Source organism: Labeo rohita, chromosome 25 (genome assembly GCF_022985175.1).
Source record: "Labeo rohita strain BAU-BD-2019 chromosome 25, IGBB_LRoh.1.0, whole genome shotgun sequence".
In the NCBI taxonomy this organism is placed as follows: domain Eukaryota; kingdom Metazoa; phylum Chordata; class Actinopteri; order Cypriniformes; family Cyprinidae; genus Labeo; species Labeo rohita.
Genome location: NC_066893.1, coordinates 27911023 through 27925233, shown reverse-complemented (window position 1 = coordinate 27925233; position 14211 = coordinate 27911023). Strand labels below are relative to the sequence as shown.

Sequence of the window (14211 nt, the reverse complement as noted above, 5' to 3'; positions counted from 1 at the left end):
GCTGCATTAGGAGATTTCCTCGCGTACGAATGCATGGCTTCTCGAACACGCTTAACTTCTTGCATCGCGCTCGTTTAAAAGTTAAAAACATTAGAAAGACAAAAGAACTGAAAAAAACTACTCAGACCAGCAACTAAGTTATTATTATATTCCCTTTTACATTTCAAGTTACTTAGGCCTATCAACTGCAAAAAAGTGCAGAGCTTCAGCACATTCTTGTTACTCGGTCGCCATCTTGGCCCGCGCTCCCGAAAATTCGGAGCGTGGATCGCGAATCATTTATTTCAGATCGGGAATTCGGAGCGTGGATCGCGAATCATTTGATTTAGATCGGGAGATCGGAGCGTGAATCATTTGCTTCAGATCAGGGGTTTGAAGCGCGGATTGCGAATCATTTGCTTTAGATCGGAAGTTCGGAGCGCGGATGGCGAATCATTTGATTTAGATTGGGGGATCGGAGCGCGGATGGTGAATCATTTGATTTAGATTGGGAATTCGGAGCGTGGATGGCGAATCATTGGATTCAGATCGGGAATTAGGAGTGTGGATTGCCAATCATTTGATTTAGATCATAAGTTCGGATCTCGAATCATTTGCTTCAGATCAGAGGTTTGAAGCGCGGATTGTGAATCATTTGCTTTAGATCGGAAGTTCGGAGCGCGGATGGCAAATCATTTGAGATCGGAGCGCGAATCATTTGCTTCAGATCAGGGGTTTGAAGCGCGGATTGCGAATCATTTGCTTTAGATCGGAAGTTCGGAGCGCGGATGGCGAATCATTTGATTCAAATCGGGAATTAGGAGCGTGGATCGCCAATCATTTGATTTAGATTGGGAATTCGGAGCGTGGATGGCGAATCATTGGATTCAGATCGGGAATTAGGAGCGCAGATGGCAAATCATTTGATTTAGATCGGGAGATCGGAGCGCGAATCATTTGCTTCAGATCAGGGGTTTGAAGCGCGGATTGCGAATCATTTGCTTTAGATCGGAAGTTCGGAGCGCGGATGGCGAATCATTTGATTCAAATCGGGAATTAGGAGCGTGGATCGCCAATCATTTGATTTAGATTGGGAATTCGGAGCGTGGATGGTGAATCATTGGATTCAGATCGGGAATTAGGAGCGCGGATGGCAAATCATTTGATTTAGATCGGGAGATCGGAGCGCGAATCATTTGCTTCAGATCAGGGGTTTGAAGCGCGGATTGCGAATCATTTGCTTTAGATCGGAAGTTCGGAGTGCGGATGGCGAATCATTTGATTCAAATCGGGAATTAGGAGCGCGGATGGCGAATCATTTGATTTAGATCAGGAGTTCGGATCACGAATCATTTGCTTAAGATCAGGGGTTTGAAGCGCGGATGGCGAATCATTTACTTTAGATCGGATATTCGGAGCGTGGATCGTGAATGATTTGATTCAAATCGAGTTCAGGGCGCGGATCATGAGTCATTTGATTCAGATTGGGGTTCGGAGTGCGGATCGCGAATCGTCTGATTCAGATCCCAATACCATGGTTGAACCATGGTTAATGTAGCAAAACCATGGTTAATTTGTGGTTACTGCGTATCACGAATCATTTGATTCAGATCGGGAGTTCGGAGTGCGAATTGCGAATCATTTGATTCAGATCGGGAGTTCGGATCGCGAATAATTTGATTAGATTGGAACTTTTTTTCTGATTTCTTTCTCTCTTCCATCCTTTTTTTTATTAAACAGTACAAAACATCAAACCATTTTGGGCAGTACAGTTATAAAAAAAAAAAAAAACAGAAAAGTCAATGTTTTTATTATGGTAAAAGTGTAGTAATGTTTTTGGTGTATCGATTACCATTTGTATAACCACCGTTTCACTACAAATACCATGGTTAAACTATGGTTAGTGTAGCAAAACCATGGTTAATTTGTGGTTACCATGGTTTATAGTAACCATGTATTTTGTTGTTGTTTCTGTTGTTTTAGTAGAACCATGGTCATTTTCGTAAGGGATGTGTTGCCAAGTTAACCAAAAAACAATAAATGTACACCAGAGAACACACAGGGTGAATACAGAGATGCAGTTTGGACTGCTTTAGAATTAACAGAGCCTTGGATAGTTTACATATACTTGTCTAAATCACCTTTTAATAAGGAGAAGAGTGGTTTAGAGACAGATATTTGTTTATGTATGTCTAATTTAGTTATATTTCATACTTTCCTATATTCTCTTATAATTAGTGAAACAATACTAAAAAAACAACAGAAAGGAAGGTCACCTACAAAATAAGATTGGATGAACATTAAAAAAAAATCTGACAAAATGTCTGTGTGTGGATAGACTGCCAAAACAAGAGAATCAGAAGAGTGACAAAAACAGCAACTCACTTCAGTGTCTCCAGTGTGACATCAAATGCAGTGTGACGTCATCTGAAAAGGAAATTTGTTTCAGAGATGGAGCATTTTTCTAAAAGATCATGAAAAACATTGTTTTTCAATTTAATAAAGAACGCTGCTGCATTATTAAGGGCAGGTAGATGAATGAAGTAAAGAGAGGGGGTTGTGATTGTCTGGTTTGTGTGGATCGGAGGTGAGTTCAGTGCAGTCGAGCAGCTCAGGCTCTTCAGACAGACAGAAATAGGATGAGAGGAATTAAAGGCCAGCGGGAGTGATGCTGCCCCATTTCCTGATGAAAAACAGCTTGTCTCGCAGAAGAGCTGCTTCTCGGGAAGCTCACAGGCTCACAGCGTCTGCAAATAAAGACTCAAAACAAGCTGAAAACAAGAAACAAGAAACAATCTGACTTTAACATCTAAGATTCTGTCTATTACACACATGCGCTGAAGTTTTGTTGTCTGCCACTTTAAATCTCTCTGGTGGAATCTGATTGGCTGTCCGTGTTTTTATCTTTCATTAGCTGGAAAAAATCATTTTGAAACTGATAACGACAACATGCTGTTATGTGAACTTCTCTTAGGTGGTTGCTAGGGAGTTGATATGTGGTTAATCGTGGTTGCCAATAAGTTGCTACAGGATTGTTTAGGTGTTCAAGCGGTTGCTAGGGAGTTGCTAACGGGTTGTTTGGGTGTCCAGGTGGTTGCTAGGGAGTTGCTAATGGGTTGTTTAGGTGTCCAGGTGGTTGTTAGGGAGTTGCTATGTGGTTGTTTAGCTGTCCAGGTGGTTGTTAGGGAGTTGTTAGGTGTTGTTTAGGTGTCCAGGTGGTTGCTAGGGGTTGTTTAGGTGTCCAGGTGGTTGCTAGGGAGTTGCTATGTGGTTGTTCAGCTGTCCAGAGGGTTGCTATAGGGAGTTGCTAAGGTTTTTTTTTTAAGGGGGCCAGGTGGTTGCTAGGGAGCTGCTATGTGGTTGTTTAGCTGTCCAGGTGGTTGTTAGGGAGCTGCTAAGGCGTTGCTTAGATGTCCAGGTGGTTGCTATGGAGTTGCTATGTGGTTGTTTAGCTGCCCAGGTGGTTGTTAAGGAGTTGCTAGGGGTTGCTGGGGTTTTCAGGTTCTTGCTATGTAGTTGTTATTTGTTCTGGTGGTCACTAAGGTGTTTATATATGGTAATTCAGATATTCAGAAGATTGCTAGGGAGTTGGTATGTGGTTGCTCAGGTGTTCAGATGGTTGCTATAGTGTTGATATGTGGTTGTTTAGCTATTCAGGTGGTTGCTAGGGAGTTGTTATGTGGTTGTTTAGGTATTCAGGTGGTCGCTAAGGTGTTTATATGTGGTAACTCAGGTGTTCAGGAGATTGCTAGTTGATATGTGGATGTTTAGGTGTTCACGTGGTTGCTATGGTGCTGATATGTGGTTGTTTAGGTGTTCATGTGGTTGCTAAGGTTGATATGTGATTACTCAAGTGGTTGCTAGGTAGTTGCTATGTGGTTGTTTAGATGTTTACATTGTTGCTATGGTGCTGATATGTGACTGTTTAGGTGTTCAGGTGGCTGTTAACGGTGTTGATATGTGGTTACTCAGGTGTTCAGGTGGTTGCTAAGGACTTACTATGTCGAAGTTTAGGTGTTCAGGTGGTTGCTATGGTGTTGATATGTGGATGTTTAGGTATTCAGGTGGTTGCTAGGGGGTTGATATGTGGTTGCCCAGGTGTTCATGTAGTTGCTATGGTGTTGACTAGGGAATTGATAGGGAGTTGCTACAGGATTGTTTAGGTGTCCAGGTGGTTGTTAGGGAGTTGATATGTGGCTGGGTTTTCAGGTGGCTGCTAGGGAGTTGCTGCGTTGTCATTATTTGTTCAGGTGGTTGCTAGGATGTTTATATGTTGTTGCTCAGGTGTTCTCGTGGTCACTAGGGTATTTATATGTGGTAATTTGGGTGTGTAGGCGGTTGCTAAGGTTGATATGTGGTTACTCAAGTGGTTGCTAGGTAGTTGCTATGTGGTTGTTTAGATGTTTACATGGTTGCTATGGTGCGGATATGTGATTGTTTAAGTGTTCAGGAGGTTGCTAGGGTGTTATTATGTGGTTGTTTAGGTGTTCAGTTGTTCGCTAGGGTGTTTATATCTGGTAACTCAGGTGTTCAGGAGATTGCTAGTTGATATGTGGATGTTTAGGTGTTCACATGGTTACTACAGTGCTGATATAGGTGGTTGCTATGTGGTTGCCCAGGTGTTCACGTAGTTACTACAGGATTGTTTAGGTGTCCAGGTGGTTGTTAGGGAGTTGATATGTGGTTGTTTAGGTGTTTGCTAGGGTAATGATACTCTGGGGATTGCTAGGGAGTTGCTACAGGATTGTCTGGGTGTCCAGGTGGTTGTCCAGGGAGTTGCTATGTGGTTGCTTGGGTTTTTTAAGTGGTTGCTAGAGAGTTGATATGTAGATGTTATTTCTTCAGGTGGTTGCTAGGGAGTTGCTATGTGGTTGTTATGTGTTCAGGTGGTTAGGTTAGGTGTTTAGGTAGTTGCTTGTGTGTTGATAAGTAGTTGCTCACGTGTTCTGGTGGTCACAAGGGTCTTAATATGTGGTAATTCAGGTCTTGCTAGGGAGTTGTTATGTGTTTAGGTGTTTAGGTGTTCAGGTGGTTGCTATGGTGTTGATATGTTGTTACTCAGGGGATTGCTAGGGAATTGGATTGCTACAGGACTTCTAGGTAGTTGATATGTGGTTGGGTTTTCAGGTGGTTGCTAGGATGTTACTATTTGGATGTTTAGGTGTTCATGTGGTTGCTACGGTGTTGATATGATGGACGGATAGATAGACAATGATAGATATATAGATAGATAGACAGACAGACAGACAGATAGATAGATAGATAGATTCAGGGGATTCAGGTTGTTACTAAGGTGTTGATAAATGGTTACTCATGTGATTGCTAGGGAGTTGCTCTGTGGTTGTTTAGATGTTCACATGGTTGTTATGGGGTTGCTTACGTGTTCAGGTGGTAGCTAAAGATTTGCTATGTGGATGTTTAGGTGTCCAGGTGGTTGCTAGGTTGTTCATATGTGATTTGATTACTCAGATAGTTGCTAGGGTGTTGATATGTGGTTGTTTAGATGGTTGCCAGGGCGTTGCTATGCAGATGCTAAGTTGTTTTGGGTGATTGCTATGCAGTTTCTAAGGTGATGTGACTGGTTTTAGGACATGGAAAAGTTGTTTTTTATGTGTTCAGGTGGTTGCTATGGAGTTGCTATATGGTGTAACACATAGGTAAGGTGTTGTGATTGGTTGCTAGGGTGTTACTATGAATTTTAAGGATCGCAGGTGGTCAGTGCTGGTTTGACAGTTATACTGCAGCTCTCCCGTTCCCTGATGGAGAAAACAAGCTTACAAAAACAGATACAGAGAAAAGAGTCTGTTCACTAGACATAAAGTAAGAAAAAAGAGAGGACTATACATCAGCACACTGGAGCAGACAGAAATATACACACATCACATACACACTTCACATCACAGCGCCAAACAACAGCCTAAGGGGAACAGTATATGTGGTCAGCGATTCCAGAGTTTGGCTGCACAGAGAAAAGGAAAGTTAAAATATTGTCAGTGCCCTGGCATGGCCTCATGAATAAACTATTTCCTCTTTGTAGAATTTCATTTTGTGCTTGGTACAGGGGTTTTCTGTTGTCTGACACACCTGTTCCAAAAACAGCGCATTCAGCGGTTTGTGAGGCATAATTTCCCCTCTCTGACCAGGCTGAAGTGCGTGACCTGAACAGCGTGTGTTGAATAGCAGAGATGAGCAGAGGTGGAGTTGTTGTCTCTAAAAGCTACTCAATATCTGATCAATTTAAACCTCACAATCACTGGAACTGATGCAGAATACGAATGATCCGCCAGTGAATCCAAACCAATGCTCTAAAACGCTAATGGTTCAGCAATTGCCTTCATTACAACAGCAGAACCATTGAATCAAACATCATATAAACTGAACTATGTTCAGCACAATTGCAAATATGATAGTATTTTTATGCATGTGCATTTTAAACACAGCATAGACTGTTACATTGTCTATTTTTGCTCTGCAAATGAAGAGTTCCAAACAGTGTTTATGAATGAATCAGCTGAATTAATGATTCAGACAGACAGATAGATAGACAGACAGACAAAAAGATGGATAGATAGATACACAGATAGACAGACGGATGGATAGGCAGACAGATAGACGGATAAATAGACAGACGGATAGACAGACAGAGGAACAGACATACAGACAGATAGATAGATAGATAGATAGATAGATAGATAGATGAATGATAAATAGATAGACAGACAGATGGACAGATAGACAGACATATACAGACAGACAGATAGATAGAGACAGAGAGATGGACAAATTGACAGAGACAAAGAGATTGACAAACAGACAGACTGATAGACAGAGGGACAAATAGACAGACCGACAGACAGATGGACAGACAGACAGACATGGACAAACAGACAGATAGATAGAGACAGAGAGATGGACAAATTGACAGAGACAAAGAGATTGACAAACAGACAGACTGATAGACAGAGGGACAAATAGACAGACCGACAGACAGATGGACAGACAGACAGACACAGATGGACAGATAGATAGATAGACAGACAGACAAACAGACAGATAAACGGACAAATAGACAGACAGAGACAGACAGACAGACAGATAGAGAGACAAATAAACAGACAGACAGACAGACAGATAGATAGATAGATAGATAGATAGATAGATAGATAGATAGATGGACAGATAGACATATACAGACAGACAGACAGACAGATAGATAGATAGACAGACAGATAAACGGACAAATAGACAGACAGATAGATAGATAGATAGATAGATAGATAGATAGATAGATCGATAGATAGATACATAGATAGATACATAGACGAAAGATAGATAAACAGACAGACAGACAGATAGATAGACAGACAGATGGACAGATAGACATACAGACAGACAGATATACAGATAGACATACAGACAGACAAACCGACAGACAGACAGACAGATAGATAGATAGATAGATAGATAGATAGATAGACAGATAGACAGATAGATAGATAGATAGATAGATAGATAGATAGATAGATAGATAGATAGAAAGATAAACTGACAGGCAGATATACAAATGGACAGACAGACATGGACAAATAGACAGACAGATAGAGACAGAGAGATGGACAAATAGACAGACTGACAGATAGACAGACAGAGACAAAGACATTGACAAACAGACAGACTGATAGACAGATGGACAAACAGACAGACTGACAGACAGATGGAAAGACGGACAGACAGATAGATAGATAGATAGATAGATAGATAGATAGATAGATAGATAGATAGATGGATATACAGATGGACAGACAGACAGACAGACATGGACAAATAGACAGATAGAGACAGAGAGATGGACAAATAGACAGACTGACAGATAGAGAGATGGAAAAATTGACTGATAGATAGACAGACAGACAGACAGACATAGATAGACAGACAGACAGCGAGGCGGACAAACAGACAGATAGACAAACAGATAGATGGATAGAGAGACAGACAGAGCCAGATTCAAGAATTGTTAGAATGAAGTATCATGTCATTCAGAACAAATGAGTAAGCAAGAGGTTTCAGACACTCAGGTTTTCCAGCACTTGCACAATAGTGTGTGAAACACAGGGAAACTGCCTGGACGCGTTTGTGGAAAACGAGACTCTGGAATCTCCGGAGCTGAATGATGTCTTTGTTTAAGCGGTGAGTGTATCGCACACTCACACAAGCGCGAGTAAATAAAACCAGACACCTCGAACGGCACAAGCCTCTATCTGTGATGACCTGATGATTGTGATTGGAATTACACGAGTCTGTGAATCAGACTCAAGTTAACATGCAGATGGAAACCTGCTGCTAGACATGATCTCAGGATGCTCAATCAAAACCCAAACACATTAGCATAATCATTTAACCGCTGTTAAGGATCCAGAGGTCGAGTGATCTGAAATCAACCAGAGCGAAACGCTCAGAGTTGGAGTGAAATGTCAAACTGGCCCCGGATCTGAACGCTCAGGGCAACTACAAACACACCCTCACATCTTCCCAAGAGCCCACAGCTGGCAGTGAGCGAACAGATGCTGGTGTAATTATAGCGTGTAATGACACCCGGCAAACACACACACACAGAGTTGCATTTCGGATGCTTAGCAGATGCTGTAACGCTGAGCGGAGTGTGTAGGCCGGGACTGTTTAACGCTGGAATAAACATCATCAGGGTGAAAGAGAGTAAAAGAGAGGAGAAGCAGGCCAGAGAATGAGGTAGATGAGAGACAGATAAACTCAAATGCACACACACACACATATATGGGTGAGCTGAAAACCCCAACTTAAAGGGACAGTACATTAATACATAAAATTTACATTTTCATCCTTTAAAGTTGTTCCAAACCTGTATGAGCTTCTTTCTGCTGTTGAACACAAAAAAAGATATTTTGAAGAATGTTGGGAAATAAACAGTTGACGGCACCCATTGACTTTAAGAACATGGGGAAAAATACCATGGAAGTCAGTGGCTACCAGCAACTGTTTGGTTGTTCAAAAAAATCTTCTTCTGTGTTCAACAGAAGGAAGAAACTCATACAAGTGTGGAACAACTTGGGTGAGTAAAGGATGAAAAATTTCAATTTTGGGTGTACTGTCCCTTTAAACCGGTCTAACGTAGTGTGCTGGTCTAATCTAGCCACTATGCTGAAATCCACTAGATTGATGGTTTCAGTGTTTTTTGGCACTTTTTTAGGCTTATTATGTAAATGGATGTAAATGTTTATGTGCAATTCAATACATAAATCCTAAATTTAACTAAATATTTTTTGAGCGTATTGAGTTGAATGGGTGCCGTCAGAATGAGAATCTAAACAGCTGAAATCCACTGGTCCAGATTGATGGTTTCAGTGGTTTTTGGCACTTTTTTACCCTTACTATTGAAACTTATGGAAATGTGTACACGCAATTCAATACATAAATCCTAAATTTAACTGTAAATATTTTTGAGTGTATTGAGTTGAATGGGTGCCATCAGAATGAGAGTCTAAACAGCTGAAATCCACTGGTCCAGATTGATGGTTTTAGTGGTTTTTGGCACTTTTTTACACTTATTATGCAAACTTATGGAAATGTTTAGATGCAATTCAATACATAAATCCTAAATTTAACTGTAAATATTTTTGAGTGCATTGAGTTGAATGGGTGCCGTCAGAATGAGAGTCTAAACAGCTGAAATCCACTGGTTCAGATTGATGGTTTCAGTGTTTTTTGCTCTTTTTTAGGCTTATTATGCAAACTTATGTAAATGTTTACGTGCAATTCAATACATAAATCCTAAATTTAACAAAATATTTTTTGAGCGTATTGAGTTGAATGGGTACCGTCAGAATGAGAGTCCAAACAGCTGAAATCCACTAGTTTTAGATTGATGGTTTTAATGTTTTTTGCTCTTTTTTAGGCGTATTATGCAAACTTATGGAAATGTTTACATGCAATTCAATACATAAATCCTAAATTTAACTGTAAATATTTTTTGAGCGTATTGAGTTGAATGGGTGCCGTCAGAATGAGAATCTAAACAGCTGAAATCCACTGGTCCAGATTGATGGTTTTAGTGGTTTTTGGCACTTTTTTACCCTTACTATTGAAACTTATGGAAATGTTTACACGCAATTCAATACATAAATCCTAAATTTAACTGTAAATATTTTTGAGTGCACTGAGTTGAATGGGTGCCGTCAGAATGAGAGTCTAAACAGCTGAAATCCACTGGTCCAGATTGATGGTTTTAGTGGTTTTTGGCACTTTTTTACACTTATTATACAAACTTATGGAAATGTTTACATGCAATTCAATACATAAATCCTAAATTTAACTGTAAATATTTTTGAGTGCATTGAGTTGAATGGGTGCCGTCAGAATGAGAGTCTAAACAGCTGAAATCCACTGGTTCAGATTGATGGTTTCAGTGTTTTTTGCTCTTTTTTAGGCTTATTATGCAAACTTATGTAAATGTTTACGTGCAATTCAATACATAAATCCTAAATTTAACAAAATATTTTTTGAGCGTATTGAGTTGAATGGGTACCGTCAGAATGAGAGTCCAAACAGCTGAAATCCACTAGTTTTAGATTGATGGTTTTAATGTTTTTTGCTCTTTTTTAGGCGTATTATGCAAACTTATGGAAATGTTTACATGCAATTCAATACATAAATCCTAAATTTAACTGTAAATATTTTTTGAGCGTATTGAGTTGAATGGGTGCCGTCAGAATGAGAATCTAAACAGTTAAAATCCACTGGTCCAGATTGATGGTTTCAGTGTTTTTTGGCACTTTTTAAGGCTTATTATGCGAACTGATGTAAACGTTTATGTGCAATTCAATACATAAATCCTAAATTTAACTGTAAATATTTTTTGAGTGTATTGAGTTCAATGGGTGCCGTCAGAATAAGAGTCCAAACAGCTGATAAAAACATGACAATAATCAACAAGTAATCCAGACCACTCCAGTCCATCAACTGACATCTTGTGAAGCCAAAAGAAACTCATTGTGACGGCACCCATTCACATCCACTGATGAGCGTGTGATGTAATGCTACATTTCTCCAAATCCGATGAAGAAACAAACTCATCTACATCTTAAATGGCCTGAGAGTGAGTAAATGTCAATACAGTATGTTTTATGAGAAATCCACAAGCAAAATGATGCCAAAAGTGTAGAAGAGATCCCAGAAATAAACCTGTCAACTCGATCTTCTGCCGGCGCAAATATAAAAAACAGCTTCCAGCTCCTCCTGGTGTAATTCAGACAAAGTGAATTAACATTGACCAGAATTGATCCCTGTCTGGTATAAATAAAACATGTAACACAATAACATACACAGCAGATAGTGCTGATCCAGAGGCGCTGGGTTGCAATCGATGGGTGAGCTGGACACAGCCACAACACGCATGAATATTGCATTCGATTTCCTCGATGGTCGAGTGCACTCGTGATCCTGCAGACAGAATGACGTCACATGCTGCTTCAAATCAGTTTAGTGTGCTTGAAAATAGAAGCTGTTACATCATGTAATCATATGCAGTCATGATGCAAGATAAAAAAAAACCCAAAAACAAAACATATATATATATATATATATATATATAAATTATATATATAATAAAATAATAAAATAAAATAAAATAAATGTAGGGAAAGTGGTTTGGAATAGGAATAATGGATGAAAATGACAAAATTAAGAAAATAATAATAATAATAATGAAATAACTCAACTCCACATAGGGTAATTGGTTTGGAAAATAAAATAAAATAAAATAAAATAAAATAAAATAAAATAAAATAAATAAACCCACCGCAAAAATAAAATAAAATAAAATAAAATAATAAAAGGATTGATGGATTAAAATTACAAAATTAGAAAAATATTAGTAATAATAATAAAATAAAATAAAATAAAATAAAATAAAATAAATGTAAGGAAAGCAAAGTTTGGAAAAGGATTGATGGATGAAAATTACAAAATTAAATTGCAAAAAAAAAAAAAAGATCATAATAAAATAACTCATAACATTTGGAAAATGAATAATGAAAAAAAACCCACTGCAAAAATAAAATAAAATAAAATAAAATAAAATAAAATAAAATAAAATAAAATAAAATAAAATAAAATAAAATAAAATAAAATAAAATAAAATAAAAAATAAAATAAACCCACCACAAAAATAACATAAAACAATAAAAGGATTAGGAAAATAATAGTAATAATAATAGTAATAATAATAAATGAATGATGAAAAAAAAAACCACTGCAAAAAATTAAATAAAATAAAATAAATGTAGGGAAAGCAGTTTGAAAAAAAAAATACATTAAATTAAATAAAAAACCCAATGCAAAAGTCAAATCAAATAAATAAAATAAAATAAACCCCACAACTCTACATAAGGAAAGCGGTTTGGTAATGGATGGAGGGATTAAAAAATAAAAAATAAAATAAAATAAAAATAACCCACTACCCTTGGAAAATGAAATGAAATTAAAATGAAAGTAAAGATAACCCTCAACCCTACAGAGGTTAAAAAAAAAAAGAAGTTATTATTAAATGTTGTTATTAACTAAAACTATTATAATTTTTAATTAAAAACAAACAAACAAAGAACTAGAACAAAATTGCACTAAAAATAAATTAAAGCTACATGGAAATCTATAAAAAAAACTGAATGAAAATGACAAAAGCACATAAATAAATTACCAAAAATGGAAAAGTAAAGGCTTATACAAAATATAAATCAATATATAAAAGATAATTAGAAATATCAATAAATACTATAATAGAATTTATAAGCAAAAAAAAAATGTAAATGAAGGAAAAAACTACAAAGTGCACCTTTAAAATCAACATGAAACAAAAACATATACTCTTTCATCAAAATAGTGTCATAACTTGGTCCGCTTCTCACTTATCTAAATATATGAAGTCCCGTCATACATTTTTTCACATTGAATATCCAGTTTCACACAAAAATACAGCAGATTACTAAGACAAATGTGTCGTGAATGCAGTTACATGTTGATTTTAAGGTTAAAAGGGCATATTTGAAGCAGAAACACATCAGTAACATAATGGCGTGTGTGTGTTCGTATGTTCAGCACACGTATGTGAACAGACCTGAGCTCTTGAAGACTGTAGAGAGTGTTTTCAACCGAAGCGCCGCTGGGCTGTGAATTCCCTCCTCACACTTCACAGATAACCTTGGACACAAAACATGAATATGGAGAGAAAGTGTCATGAATAAATAATGGTGAGCACCGCAGAACAGCTGGAGCACAAAAAGAGCTGGAGGAGAAAGAGAGGAGAGGCACAGAAGCAAAGAACGACGAGTCCTCGACAGAAAAGAGCAAGACGTGAACGGTTTTTGACTGGGGTTTCGTGTATCTTGTGTGACAGCCGTTTTCTCAGGTGAACATCAGCAAACCGCATCTGCTTAAAAGGTGGTTTGGGATCATGTGAACGCTTACGATTTGCAATTGGCATTAAAGTGAACTGTCACTGATGATGTATCATGAATATACAATGAGCGTAACAGGATAAACTCGCAGAAAGGGTCCATTCTAATAAAAACAGGCAACATTAAACATCATTTGCAACGCATTTTACATCCATAATTGTATTTTCTAGTAAAACGTGTTGCGAGTGATGAGAATATATTTAGATCAAGACTTTATTTTATCTGTGAGGATTGATTGGATGAATGATCGGTCATTAAAACTTTAATAAAATTATTAGTGTACATTTATAATTAGTGTACATTTAAAAATATTAAAAACATTTATAATCCTAAATAATACATTTTTAAAAATTAGAAAAAAATGTGTAAAATAAGAAAATTATAAAATTAAATAAAATTAAATTAAATGTAAATAAAATAAAATAAAATAAAAAAGGGCAAAAATTGATGGAAATGTAAAATAAAACACAATAATACTAGAAATATGTAAAGTAAACAGTCAAGTAAAATAAATGATGAAATATTGAACGAAAGAAAAAAACAAAAAATTGGATAAAATAAAATGGATGGAAAAAATAAATAATAGCAAAAAATGGACAGATAATAACAATAAAATAAATAGATGAAAAATAAATATAATAAAATAAAATAGTTCACTGCAAAAAAATAAAAATAAAAAGTAAAATAAAATAAAATAAAATAAATGTAGGGAAAGTGGTCTGGAAAAATAAAAAAACTAAAATAAAAT

General features: G+C 37.2%; 1 long non-coding RNA gene across 1 annotated transcript in view; it reads right to left on the bottom strand.

Annotated features, from left to right (window-relative positions):
- LOC127156171 (uncharacterized) overlaps positions 1–13209 on the bottom strand; it is a 29328-nt gene extending 16119 nt beyond the window's left edge. Inside the window, exons 1-2 of the long non-coding RNA XR_007825686.1 lie at positions 13124–13209; positions 2365–2406 (exon numbers count right to left, since the gene is read on the bottom strand). This is a non-coding gene — a long non-coding RNA (uncharacterized LOC127156171). The remainder of the gene's footprint in view (positions 1–2364; positions 2407–13123) is intronic.
- Between the last annotated feature and the right edge of the window lie 1002 nt (positions 13210–14211).